The sequence below is a fragment of the Oncorhynchus gorbuscha genome, linkage group LG14 (assembly GCF_021184085.1).
Source record: "Oncorhynchus gorbuscha isolate QuinsamMale2020 ecotype Even-year linkage group LG14, OgorEven_v1.0, whole genome shotgun sequence".
Classification (NCBI taxonomy): domain Eukaryota; kingdom Metazoa; phylum Chordata; class Actinopteri; order Salmoniformes; family Salmonidae; genus Oncorhynchus; species Oncorhynchus gorbuscha.
Genome location: NC_060186.1, coordinates 57,293,678 through 57,308,668, shown reverse-complemented (window position 1 = coordinate 57,308,668; position 14,991 = coordinate 57,293,678). Strand labels below are relative to the sequence as shown.

At 42.1% G+C, this 14,991-nt stretch overlaps 1 protein-coding gene across 2 annotated transcripts in view; it reads right to left on the bottom strand.

Annotated features, from left to right (window-relative positions):
* Window positions 1-6,816, bottom strand: part of LOC123995195 (tyrosine-protein phosphatase non-receptor type 14-like) — a 110,124-nt gene extending 103,308 nt beyond the window's left edge. Inside the window, exon 1 of one of the 2 annotated variants that reach the window (XM_046298617.1) lies at window positions 6,366-6,816. The gene's annotated coding sequence lies outside the window, so the exon portion shown is untranslated. The remainder of the gene's footprint in view (window positions 1-6,365) is intronic. The other variant, XM_046298618.1, reaches the window with a different exon arrangement.
* Between the last annotated feature and the right edge of the window lie 8,175 nt (window positions 6,817-14,991).

The window sequence follows — 14,991 nt, the reverse complement described above, 5'->3', positions numbered from 1 at the left end:
TAGGCCTGTATGCAAATAGCCATTGCCATATATGGATCTGTGCCATTCACTTTGAACTGGACTGTGTTTAGGCTACCGGGGTCATGAGTAGATGCACTTGTTTTGAGATCTGCATGCAACTTTGGTTCATATTCTTCACTAGTTAGTGAGTTATTAGCCCAGTTATAGCTCATTTCTAGTCAACAATGGAGGAGTAGTTGCTTCCAACAAGAGCACAAAAACAACATTTTCAGCCACCTCCTCGTCTGAAGAACAAGTGGATAAACAGGTTCATGTCAAGCCTGCATGTCTCATGGAATGTAGGCCTACATTGAACACCACACATTGGCTGATACTGTAGGCTGAACAATAGAGCAGCTATTTCCATGTTCAAAATATTATGGGATGTGTTTTTACATTGTTTTTGATGGAAGCCAATCTAGTAGACCTACATTATGATCAAATAGCCACAGTAGCCTACTTGGCCACTGTTAAAACTGTAACTTAAAGCGGGTACAGCCTCAGTGTTCACAGTGAACACGAGCCGGAAGTTGCACATTTTCACAATGTTCAAGTTTGCACTCAGCAGACCAGAAATTTGCTCAGTGCCACTAAACATTTGAGGGAACACTGTTAGCAACCCATGCTAGTTGTTGCGTATGAGAACTCCCCTCTTTCTACATTTCTATGGGATATTTTAATCTCTGTCACATGAAACCGCTCGCATGTGCAGTGTGCTTTGACAAAGGTGCTTTCCATCACTGCCTTCTGCGCTTATAATGTGAATAAATAACAGTTTATCAACATTTTAAGCGAAACGTTCTGACCTGTTGCATCAGACTCATTGCTATATGAGTAAATGTGGACCGTTCTTCTAACATCTTCAAAGTGCCCGTCAGAATTCGGCAAGAAGAACCGCGCGTTGTTGCATCCTCGACTTACAAGTGCTGTCAATATGAATGACCATCATCTAAATGTGATTTCTGTCATTCTGAGCACCGTGGGTGGACGCCCTAATCAGGTTACACACCCAATGCATATGGGTCTGGTCAATTTCTCATATGTCTGGGAAATTAAAATGCTGCCGGTCAAATGTCCGGCCCCATATTTTCCTAACAGAAACCTGTGTGTATATTGGCGTCGGTGCCCTGGTGTTCTGGACTGGAATGAACTGGTCATGTTCAGCGTTCCTGACTGCAGTTCCCATGTAAACAGAGCTGTCACCCTGACATGGACAGGAGGAGGAGGATCAAAGAGGATAAGTCTCAGTGACACTCGGCAGAGACGTTTTTCCGAACCTGGACCGCCGCACCACGACTCATCCTGTGCCACAGGAAACGGTCGCTGATGTCATGGAGAGAGTAGGGAGCGGATGAGAGGGAGAGATAAAGAGAGAGAAAAGGGGGGAGGCCAAGTGAGAAAGTGTGTCTGTGTATGTGAGAGAGAGAGAGTTGGAGAAGAGAGAAAGTCAACCCAACCAACACTACCTTCTTTCTAATGAGAGGATGAGAAAATGGAGAGAATGATAGAGGGACAGAGAACAGAGAGAGGGGGGCTGGTGAAACCCCTGTCACCCCTATCCCAGGCTCTTATCATGTTAGTCCAGTTGGTTGAGGGAGTGTTGGGGACAGAGGGAGGGAGGGAGTATCAACATGGAACCGTATCTGAGCAACTACCTCCAACACAACAGTATGGGACAGGCTGTGTCTACTGAAATTCAGCAGCCACCACTTTACAGCTAGATTTTCCATGCCCCCCCCCCCAACCACATCACACACACAAAAGCAGCATGTAGGCCACACATACACACACAAATGCAATAACCCACAAACACACACAGAAACATACGAGCACATTCACACACACACCCAACACAAAATAACTCACTCACCAAAAACCACTAAGCGTGCTTTCTCATGCCAAACCCTCAGTCAACATTCAACCTCCGAGGGGCTTCCCAACACAACACTATACAACTTTGCTATGCCGCTTTCTCTCCTGTCTACTATTTCTCTCTGCAATACAGAGATACCTGTAGCAAGAAATTAGAATGATGACAGAAGAGGCTTTTTGTGTGTGTGTGTGTGTGTGTGTGTGTGTGTGTGTGTGTGTGTGTGTGTGTGTGTGTGTGTGTGTGTGTGTGTGTGTGTGTGTGTGTGTGTGTGTGTGTGTGTGTGTGTGTGTGTGTGTGTGTGTGTGTGTGTGTGTGTGCGCGCATGTGTGTGTGAATGTATGTGAGTGAGTGTGTGTGCTTGTGTGTGTGTTGTGTACCTGACTGGCCAGAAGGGCAGGCTGTAGAGTGACTGACAGCTTCTATGCAGCAACAGGTGAGTGAAATGAGTACCTGGGACACAGAGGGATGGGTTGAGACATGTCTGCCTCTGTTATTGTCTGAGGTGAGGTGCTGCTGTAGAGCTGCCTTACACAACTCACAAACACAGCAGCACTATCCTCTCTGTACACTTCCCAAAGAATAAAATATAACAGGATAGAATGAAATCAAACAGCGCAGAGTGGTGCAGCAGTCTAAGGGACTGCATCACAGTGCTAGAGGTGTTACTACAGACCCGGGTTTGATCCTGGGCTATGTCACAACCGGCCGTGAGAGGAGTCCCATAGGGCGGCGCACAATTGGCCCAGCATCGTCTGGGTTTGGCCGGGGGGGCTTGACAAGTAGGCCATCATTGTAAATAAGAATTTGTTCTTAACTGACTTGCCTGGTTAAATAAAAATAAATAAAGAATATGGCTGCACAGAAGTAGGTAACCCAAGCATACAGATATAGCTGCCTACTAGCAACATTCTTAAAGAGATTCTCCTGTGCTTTAAAAAAAAATACTTTTAAGCCATTAGTTTTGAATGTAGCGGTCACGAGAGCCAAAAGTGGTCCCCAAAAATGGCATACTACGCCACATACTCTGCTGTGTGTGCATCCTGCTAGCTGTCAATCAAATTGTGAGGGGCTGTGCTTCATTGGTTGAAACAGCTTTTAGTAAACAGTAGCTTTCAAAATAGGGATTTTGTGGCTAATTGAAGTAAAACAGTTATGTTCATAGACAATGCATGTACAGTATGAAGGACATATTGACACATCCAGCCCAAAGCGGGAGGTTTAAAAAATACTTGCTAGTCACCAATGTTCTGGTGCATGTCTTTAAAGCCACTGAAGGTCCAGCTCTTCAGCTCCTCTACCAGTGTTTAAAAAGCTGCTGTTGTGTATTCCCAGTCCACTTGTGCTAGCACCATATAATTTGCTCAGCATGCCATTGAGGTTATAAAGGCGACCAGATGTGTGTGTGGGGGGCACGCCTCCTGCAGCTATGCTATATATGCCATTACTGTACTCTCCTACTTTACGGTGGTAGTAATTCTAGGTGCATGTCCAAACAGATTGCTCTCACTCGCACACACCATTTTGAACACAGTGCTGGAGCCTTACTTTTTCCCAGCAATGTGCTAATGCTAATGTCATCACCATCACTAAAGAGTGGGAGACAGTGCTGGAGGCCCAGTCCCTTCTAGACAATTTCCTGGACAAAATGTTTAAACTTGGTGTAAACTTGGCAGTAGAAAACCTAAACAGTATATTTGACCTCTCAGCTTCCCTATCAAATCTTAAAAATGTCAAGCAGACAACCTAAGAAAATGAGTAACAATGATAAATTGTTTGATGAATAATGAAAAAACCTAAGAAAGAAATTGAGAAACCTGTCCAACCAAAAACATAGAGACCCAGAAAACCTGAGTCTACGCCTTCACTATTGTGAATCATTAAAACAAGACAGAAATACACTACGGAAAAAGAAGGAACAGCACGTCAGAAATCAGCTCAATGCAATTAAAGAATCCAGAGAATCTAACCACTTCTGGGGAAATTGGGAAACTCAAAACAAACAACGACACAAAGAGTTATTTATCCAAAACAGAGGTATATCGATTAAACACTTCTCCAATCTTTTGGGCTCTATAACAAAGAACAAACAGAAAAACATACACATAACCTAATAAAAATTGTAGCATCAACTATTAAAGACTACTCGAACCCACGGGATTCTCCAAATACATTGAAGGAACTACAGGACAAAATACAAACCCTCCAACCCAAAAAGGCCTGTGGGGTTGATGGTAGCCTAAACGAAATGATCAAATATACAGACCACAAATTCCAATTGGCTATACTTAAACTCTTTAACATCTTCCTCAGCTCTGGCATATTCCCCAATATTGACTTGCCTAGTTAAATAAAGATAAAATAAAAAAATACAATGTTAGGAACCAAGGACTGATCAGCCCAATCCACAAAAGTGGAGCCAAATTTGACCCCAATAACTACCGTGGGATATGAGTCAACAGAAACCTTGGAAAAATCCTCTGCTTTATCATTAACAGCAGGCTTGTACATTTCCTCAGCAGAAACAATGTACTGAGCAAATGTCAAATTGGCTTTTTACCAAATGACTGTACGACAGACAACGTATTCACCCTGCACACCCTAAATGACAAACAAACAAACCAAAACAAAGGCAAAGTCTTCTCATGCTTTGTGGATTTCAGGGGCCTGCTATAGAAATTGATGGACAGTGGTGTTGGGGTAAAAACATACGACAATATAAAATCCATGTACACAAACAACAAGTGTGCGGTTAAAATTGGCAAAAAACACATATTTATTTCCACAGGGCCGGGGGTGAGACAGGGATGCCGCTTAAGCCCCACCCTCTTCAACATATATATCAACGAATCAGCACCTGGCCTCACCCTACTAGAATCTGAAGTCAAATGTCCACCGTTTGCTGATGATCTGGTGCTTCTATCCCCAACCAAGGAGGGCCTAGAGCAGCACCTAGATCTTCTACACAGATTCTGTCAGACCTGGGTCCTGACAGTACATCTCAGGAGGACAAACTAAACTAGAAAGCTATTTGGCCCTAAACAGAGAGTACACAGTACCAGGATACCTGACCACTGTGACTGACCCAAAATTAAGGAAATGTTTGACTATGTACAGACTCAGTTAGCATAGCATTGCTATTGAGAAAGGCCACCAAAGGTAGACCTGGCTCCACGAGAAGACAGGCTATGTGCACACTGCCCACAAAATTAGTTGGAATCTGAGCTGCACTTCCTAACCTCTTGCCAAATGTATGACCATATTAGAGACACATATTTCCCTCAGATTATACAGACCCACAAAGAATTAGAAAAAAAAACAATTTTGATAAACTCCCATATCTATTGGGTGAAATACCACAGTGTGCAATCACAGCTGCAACATTTGTGACCGGTTGTCACAAGAAAAGGGCAACCAGTGGAGAACAAACACCGCTGTAAATACAACCTATATTTATGTTTATTTATGTTCCCTTTTGTACTTTAACTATTTGCACATCATTACAACACTGTATATAGACATAATATGTGGAACTTTTGTTAGTGTAATGTTTACTGTACATTTTTTATTGTTTATTTCACCTTTGTCTATTATCTATTTCAATTGCTTTGGCAATGTTTCATATGCCAATAAACACCCTTAATTTGAAATTGACAGACACTGAGGTAGACATGTTTAAACAAACACACGTGCATGCCCACACACACACACACACATGCATACAAACCCTTTTTTCACATGCATCAACACTTGCGTGCACACACGGTACTGGTTTCTTCATTATGTTATCTTCTTTTCAGAGGTCAGTAATGTGACATGCCGTAGGCAGACAGTGATGTTGCCGCCATGGAGCTAGCTTGCATTTATATATGCCGCTTGCATAGACACTCATCTGCTCTCTCCTCTCCTTTCATTCTCTTTCGTGGCCTTGCCTTGCCTGTTTCATCATCTGAATTCTCCACTTCTCTGAAAATGTGCTCTCTGGTAAGTGCTATATGCATGGTATAACACAGCTATTGCAGCCTACATGGAGAGAAAACCAGACACACAATACGGTCTAAGCCTATTTCTAGCCTAGGCCTACCCAAGACAGCAGATGTTTTTGATGACTTTTCGTTTTTGGAAGCAAACACAAAAGCGCATTGAACAGATGAACCCTTTCCCAATGCAGGTCGCGGCTTGCCCTGAAACCCCGCCGCGAGACCCCCTGGAATGTTCCCGTTTGGCTGACGAAAAAAAGTTGCTCTACGTGGACAGGCAGGCGAGGCGAACGCATTATGGCCTTCACTTTGCCTGCACCCTGCATAAAACTACTATTTACATGGGTTTAGCCTACCAAGCAAGCTTTTGACTTGGCTGAATGAAGATTAACCCATAAAATAGTATTGCGATTTTAACATGGTAACAAAGCGCCGTTATTTTATTGCACCAAAAGCGTTCCACTGAAAGGAAACAAATCAACAAAAAGCAGCCAATCGCTGGTAGAGACACCCACCGTATTTCCTTTGCTACATGCCGAAATTGTGTCTGCGCTGAGGAAATTCTGCGAGCTTGACGGAGTGGAACGGCCTCCTCAAATCCGCAAAATTGAGTTAATCCTCAAAACAGTTTTATTCTCCATTTCCATTTGTCAAAATTCTGTCTGAAATTTTTTAAATTAAGTATTTTATTCCCGAATACACAAAATCTGTCGAAAAGGAGAATAAAGAAAAAACTCCAAAGGAACTTTACCCCTCAAGATGCGAGTCGTAGGCTATATCCTAGTCTTCAACTGTGTGAAGTTCATGAGCCCCAAAAGCAAAACAACATTCGGCAAAGTTATCCAAGTTGTGCCAAAAATATAAAAAAGTAGGTGTTCGACTTTCCCTTAGACCCTGGGTTTTGTGATATAACGTCGACTCCACAACTCCGGAGCAGCCGAGAGCAGCGCATAGGTTTAGATACGTAGCCTATGTCCCGTCCCTTCTGACATCACATCAAGGAATTTCAGGAATGCAAGGCTAACGGAGAAGTGGCGGCTCCTCGTTTAATGGTTTTAGGCGAGAGATGATTAAACAGGGAACAAAGGGGACCCGCTTATATATTTATGTCCTTTCGCCTTTGTTAGTAGACTAGCCTATATAAAAAGCCTTTCTCCCGAACAGTTCCTGCTACTTTTTCTCCTTCAATTCAACAAAGAAATGTATCTTAGGAAATGTAGTAAACTATAATTTATTTGGAACTTCTCTATTTATTTATTTAATATTTCATAGGCATTAGCATTTTTTTCTAATCAACACATGTCCCAACATAATCTGATGAGAAATGGGTCGGATGCTTTTAGTATCACCATTAACTAAAACGGACTTTTGGCGACTGTTAGTTTGAATTAGTAACCAAACTGCGTCCTCTGTTGGCCATATCCTTTCTGGTTCAGATTGACTTTGAGGAAAGCAATAATATGATGAAAAACAAATCCTGATCATTGCCTTACCAAGCATATTCACTCAGTTTCAGTCATATAAACTACCTAGACTCTATTAATTGAGAATCAATTGAATTCATATATATATTTAAGTGCATTAAACAACATTAGGTCTGTACATGCAGGCCAGACGCCAGAACGAATCAGTTGGACTTTTTTAAATTTGTATAGGCGGGACCGTTTTTTTCACGGGCCTCCTGTGTGCATGCACTTTACGATATGGACACATTGATAACTAACACCATGACCTTTGGTCATGTAGTGTAAATTAATGTAACCAAATGACGGTTAAACATGTAGGCCTACTGGTTACACGTGTAATGTGAAATTGATCAAGCAATCAAAGGGCAAACAATTCAATGAAACAATGAATGTGCAATAATTGATGGGAGACAGTGGAGCACATTCTGGAGAGCTGAATGCATGCATTCTGGAGACACCCATACCTTTGCCACACAACATTTGTAATCATACTCAAAGGCACCTTATCTTCACACATTTTAGATGCTTTTCACTGACTTCCGCAATTCAATAATCAAGCCCTATATTGCCACGTGCGCTGCCCAAATTGCTGGCTTCCCAAATGGACATAGGCCAACGCACTTCTGAAACACTCCACAGCTATTTAAAATTAAAATAAGCGTATGATCCTGTGTGGCTAACTCAAGCTCTCTGGTAAAGTATTCTAAATGATTTTACTTAGACAGGAGTAATTATATAATTTTGGCAAAACATCCATTTACTTTAAGGGAAGCCAGCATCAGAACAGTGCATTCCTGCACTGTGCACCCGCCAACTTTCCTTTCTAATTTGCAAGTGGCTGAAACCAGAGATCTCAATATAATGACGAGATTATCATGTCTCTGCCCTAACAATGCGAATCGTTCCAAAGGCGGGAATGCAGGCGACAAGCTGAAGTTGGCTTAGAAACGCATTGGGTTATTCAGGACAGATTTAGGCGAGAGTGATCCCTCTCGCTTTGCCTCTTCCTCTCTTCTGAAACTAGCAAGCGAAACAAGCGCGGCTCTTTCTTACTTTTTTTGTAGCCCATGTATCTGATGCTGTCTGGCCGTACTCCTTTTGTCCAGACAGCATCAGATACGGTCTACACATACGGATACGAAGGGGCGTTGTTTCGCTCGCTCGGATGCTTTATGTGAGATTGATGCGCCTATGTTGGCGAGCACCTCGGTCAAATGGGTAACAACTAAGTACCTTATTTTGATTGTTTTAAATTATAATGGTAAAAAATAAACCAAAACTGCTTCTTAGCAAATAGCAGTTTTGCTGGGACTGGCTGGGAGTGGTCTGGGTTGGGTGGGGAAACTGTAAACAAACTGTTATTGGCAGAGAGGTTTCAAACTCTCTTTGTAATTGGTCTATTAACTCATTTACCAACTGGTGATGCCACCAGACAGGCCAGAACACCATCCCACCTAAACAGGTTGAAATTTCAGGTGGTCTCTTCAAACAGCTCTTACACTATCCTCATTTTCACAATTTCACAGGATTATTCCAACCTCATAATGTGGAAATATATATAAAACATAGGACATTTTATTTTTTAGGTGCACTGGGCCTTTAAGTAAGCATGGACATTTGGAACTAATACCCTGCCCTGAACTTCAGTCACTGTTACTAGCCGGCTACCACCCAGTACTCAACCCTGCACCTGTATTGTACATAGTCATTGAACACTGGTCACTTTAATAATGTTTACATACTGTTTTACCCACTTCATATGTATATACTGTATTCTAGTCAAGGCTCATCCTATATAACTACTGCTGTACTCACCTTTTATATTCATATACTGTCCATACTTTCTATGCACACCATCATATACATATATATTTATATTCCGGACTCTGACATTGCGTGTTCTAATATTTCTACCTTTCTTAATTCCTTTCTTTTTATTTTTTGGGTATGCGTGTATTGTTTTGTGTTGTTTAGTATTGCTGCACTGTATGTGTACTTGACAAAAACAATTTGATTTGATAACACCCATGTACCTGCAGAGGGAGACAAAGCACTTATTTTCACTAGCTAGAAGACAAACGAATGGTCTACCTCTGCTAACTACAGAGTCTATTTTGGTGTTAGGAGATAATTGCACATTTAGTTGGGAAGGTATAAAACTACTATGTGGAGTCCCAATCTGTATAATGTTTTGTAAATTCAGCCAAACGTAGTACAGCAGTAGCCTATAGTTTATTGATCTCTACATGTCTTTGTGTGGTTAATCAAATTAAAGTATAGGCTATTTGTCATATGCACAAGATAATAATATAAACATATACCATTTACCATGTGTTATTTACTCTCATCATTATTATAAACATGAAAAACGAACACATTGTCTGTTTATTATTTTGATGAGTAAATTAAGTTGGCCAACTCATCCCCTCAGCTTCCCAATGGAATATTTCTCCACACATTTCCCGGGTGTGTATACTGGGGATCTGTACTGAGGTCTGGTTCCCCCTGGTTCATTTGGATCATTACTGAGTGCATAATTCTTGCCCCATTACGTGCAATGGTAATGGTTGACTCAACGCTTTAGAATGCTGGTCCTCTGTAGCTCAGTTGGTAGAAAATGGCTGTTGCAATGCCAGAATAATTTGTTTGATTCCCGGGACCACCCTTACGTAAAATGTATGCACTTATGACTCTAAGTTGCTTTGGATAAAAGCATCTGCTAAATGGCATATATTATATTACTAAAGGGAGGAAAAGAGAGGAGGAAAAAGAGGAGTGGAGAGGGCCGAGTTGAGGACAGGATAAAGGGGTTAAAATGTCCTCTCACCACCCAGTAGACAAACAAGCCTCTGAGCCCTGAGAGCTAAGGGCAGTCCTCAGTGCCTGATTAAAACTCAAGAGAGAAGAGGATGTGTGGAGATGTGTCAAATGCAGCTGGCAGGATGTTTCTTATTTCTCTCGCTCTTTCTCTCTCTCTCTGTCTCTCTCTCTCTGTCTCTCTCTCTCTCTCTCTCTCTCTCTCTCTCTCTCTCTCTCTCTCTCTCTCTCTCTCTCTCTCTCTCTTTGTCTCTGTCTCTCTCTCTCTCTCTCTCTCTCTCTCTCTCTCTCTCTCTCTCTCTCTCTCTCTGTCTCTCTGTCTCTCTCTCTGTCTCTGTCTCTCTCTCTCTCTCTCTCTCTCTCTCTCTCTCTCTCTCTCTCTCTCTCTCTCTCTCTCTCTCTCTCTCTTTGTCTATGTCTCTTACTCTCTCTATATTTCTCCCTCTCCCTCTTTAAGTAAAGGTGAAGTGATGGAGTGACTCCAATCAAATACCATCTTACCTGTCAAGACCAAATCATTTGAATCACTGATTTTCAACTTTCTACTTTATTTTCATCATAAATGATTCAGATATGATTCAGATATAAATCATTCAAATGTTTTGTTTTAGCTTCACATACTCCAATATTTCACACACATTAAGTACAAAGAATCAAAGTTCCTTCTTTAATGATTTTTTATTGTGCAGCAAGGGGTAAAATGCAGACATTTGGGCGTTATAGCCTTTGTACATTCTGTGCGTTCAAACTGTTCTAAATAGCTTTTGAACACCTATTAGAAAGGAAATCTAGATAGAAATTTGGCTGAGATTCAAAATAGTTTTATTAATGAAATTTGACTGAAGTATCATACAATAACCGACAACTCCACCTTGGTTTTAAACCCAGCAATCCAAAGGTCATTATTTCCATCCTCCAGTAGGCAGACATTCTCCCGATACAGGGTCAGATATGTGTCTTCTCCACTGCACTACATGTGTTAGCTGCTGATCCATGTTTAACTATGAGCCAAAAGGGCCGTCAAAAACACTGGTTTCTCTGCTCTGCCCGACGACAAGCCAGTGTGACTCAGGAGTTCAGGGAAGCTCTCAGTTCCTCAGTAAGCCTCCTCATCTTTACCTGTTAAGCAAGAAGATAAGAATATAAAAAGTATTCAGGATAAAAGGATAATTGAGAATGATGTGTTGAAATACCACCACAGCATACAGGAAATACTTGATTTGGCTCTGAAGACATTAGTAATAACATGAATATCTCAGGATATTCCGAATTCTCTTTATTAAAAGCCAACTAGGCCACCGTCTCTGTCTAGCCTCTGGCAAATCCATCTGCACAGCTGGATTTGATTTGAGTATTTCAAAAACGTGAAACTCTGTCACATGCTAAACACTTATATTAAAGTGAGATTTGATTCAACTATAGTTGGCCAAAAACTCTTCAATCTGATTTAGAGTACATGCTTATACAGGTGAGTGTTTTGATGTAGTACACTAGTATCAAGGCATCACCTACACCCGTATCATGTGTACCGTCTAAGGAGCTATTATGGAGAGGCAGGTGCCACTTTGAGATCATCTGAGGCAGGAGGAATAGTGCCTATTGAAAAAAACGTGTGGGAAGCCACTAATCTATGTATCATCCTACATTCTGGGAAAAAAGGTGCTATCTAGAACCTAAAATGGTTCTTCTGCTGTCCCCATAGGAGAACCCTTTGAATAACCTTTTTTTGGTTCCAAGTACAATGCTTTTGGTTCCTGTTAGAACCCTTTTGGGTTCCATGAAGAACCATTTACACAGAGGGTTCTACATGGAAACCAAAAGTATTCTACCTGAAACCAAAAGCCGAAGAACCCCTTTGGAACCTGTGTAGTGACAACATTAGTGTAGTCTGCCATACAGTGACTATTATCTGCCTTCTAAAAAGCATGCAGTACCATGATACAGCTAAACCTGAAAAGCATCAGTTATGCTCAGAGGCTGTATATATCCAAGGCCTTTCCAAACCGAGAAACTGGCCATAAAATCACAACCAAAGGCATAGTTTTTCCCAGAAAATCTATAAAGTTCTAGTAAATAGTCTCACTGTTTCCTCTATTCACTGTTCATCCACTTTTGCAACACTCTGATGCACACACACACACACGCACGCACACCCACACACACACACACACACACACGCACGCACGCACGCACGCACGCACGCACGCACGCACTCACAAACACACACACACACACACACACACACACACACACACACACACACACACACACACACACACACACACACACACACACACACACACACACACACACACACACACACACACACACACACACACACACACACACACACACACACACACACACACACACAGGGCTGTCTGTTTTAAGGATAATAAAAGCCAGGTTTCAGTTTTCCCTTCCCCACTCAGACCACTCCCAGACAGTCCTAGCTACATTATTGCTTTATAAATGGCTATTTGCTAAGAGGATATTTTTGTACATTTTTTATCATTTTAATTGGTAACAATCACAGTAAGGTACTTAATTTGAACCAGAAATGATTTGATATGGAGATAAAAATGTCTGCATTGGACCTTGAAATACAGATCAATCCAAACAGGAGAGAGAGAGAGAGAACACCTTTATTGCTGAAGGGGTCCAATCTCATTTTAGGGGTCCACACACACACATATGTACGCATTCGCGCACGCAGACACACACACACTCCCCCCTCTCTCTCTCTACTTTTCCCAGTTCCCCTTTTAATGTCAACCAAAACAACTTCGAAAATAGCCTTTTGTTCATTGCTATCTAATTAGTCTACAGCCGTGAACAGACTCAGTTGAACAGGCAACACATAGCAGCTTATAAAACATCCCTGTTGCACACAGCAAAGCATCAACAGCTATTCCCTGCATGCAGACTAACTTAACAGTTACAATTGACTAATAACACGCTCATAAAATCAAAAAGAGATACTTAATTCACCCATAGGCCCTGGGCGGTTTGTGTGCTCATGTTTGATCTGATAAAGAGTTGGGAGAAGGGGTTTGAGTCATCCAAATAGACCATAATAGTGACTGGCTGGTCTGGATTCCTCTCATCTCCTAGCACCGCTAACTGCTAATAATGGCTAACCACAGACACATGCCCCCGAGGTACAGTTAATACGTAAACCAGCGCTGGGCTACACACTAGATGAAAGTGTTCTGAATGAAATGAAACAGCTCCACTGGAGCTCCTGTTGCCTGATGTGACCTACTAAAACAGTTACAACAGTGTGCTTCCCTCCTGGTACCAAGGAGAGCTACAGTGTGGCCAGGGGTTTGTCCCAACCTTGCCCTTTACCACCTGATTGAACTAGTCAACAAATCATCAACACTTTCATTAAGCTGAATAGCATCAGGTGTGTTAGACTGGGCTGGAACAAAAGCCACCTACATCGGGCCGGCAGGGTAGCCAATTGGTTAGAGTGTTGGACTAGTAACCGCAAGGTTGCAAGTTCAAACCCCCAAGCTGACAAGGTACACATCTCTCATTCTGCCCCTGAACAGGCAGTTAACCCACTGTTCTTAGGCTGTCATTGAAAATAATAAGTTCTTAACTGACTTGCCTAGTTAAATAAAGGTAAAAAAATACAATTGTAGTCCTCCAGGACCAAGCATGGAGAACAGCCTAGAGAGACTCAAATCTGTGTGATTTGAGTCTTTACCATCAATCAGCTCATGCTTTGCATACGATCACAACTCTAATGTATGTATTTCTCTCAAATAGAAGTTCCATGAGTCTTAGTGCCAGAGCATTTTAAAAATTAAATATGACGCTGAGTATCAGCCCCCTGTCAAGCTGTCACCCTGTGAAGCCAGTGTACAGACATCATGATCCATGGTGACAGGGCTAGAAGCTAAACTAGTGTAGAGACATTATGGTCCATGGTGACAGGGCTAGAAGCTAAACTAGTGTAGAGACATTATGGTCCATGGTGACAGGGCTAGAAGCTAAACTAGTGTAGAGACATTATGGTCCATGGTGACAGGGCTAGAAGCTAAACTAGTGTAGAGACATTATGGTCCATGGTGACAGGGCTAGAAGCTAAACTAGTGTAGAGACATTATGGTCCATGGTGACAGGGCTAGAAGCTAAACTAGTGTAGAGACATTATGGTCCATGGTGACAGGGCTAGAAGCTAAACTAGTGTAGAGACATTATGGTCCATGGTGACAGGGCTAGAAGCTAAACTAGTGTAGAGACATTATGGTCCATGGTGACAGGGCTAGAAGCTAAACTAGTGTAGAGACATTATGGTCCATGGTGACAGGGTGACAGGCTAGAAGCTAAACTAGTGTAGAGACATTATGGTCCATGGTGACAGGGCTAGAAGCTAAACTAGTGTAGAGACATTATGGTCCATGGTGACAGGGCTAGAAGCTAAACTAGTGTAGAGACATTATGGTCCATGGTGACAGGGCTAGAAGCTAAACTAGTGTAGAGACATTATGGTCCATGGTGACAGGGCTAGAAGCTAAACTAGTGTAGAGACATTATGGTCCATGGTGACAGGGCTAGAAGCTAAACTAGTGTAGAGACATTATGGTCCATGGTGACAGGGCTAGAAGCTAAACTAGTGTAGAGACATTATGGTCCATGGTGACAGGGCTAGAAGCTAAACTAGTGTAGAGACATTATGGTCCATGGTGACAGGGCTAGAAGCTAAACTAGTGTAGAGACATTATGGTCCATGGTGACAGGGCTAGAAGCTAAACTAGTGTAGAGACATTATGGTCCATGGTGACAGGGCTAGAAGCTAAACTAGTGTAGAGACATTATGGTCCATGGTGACAGGGCTAGAAGCTAA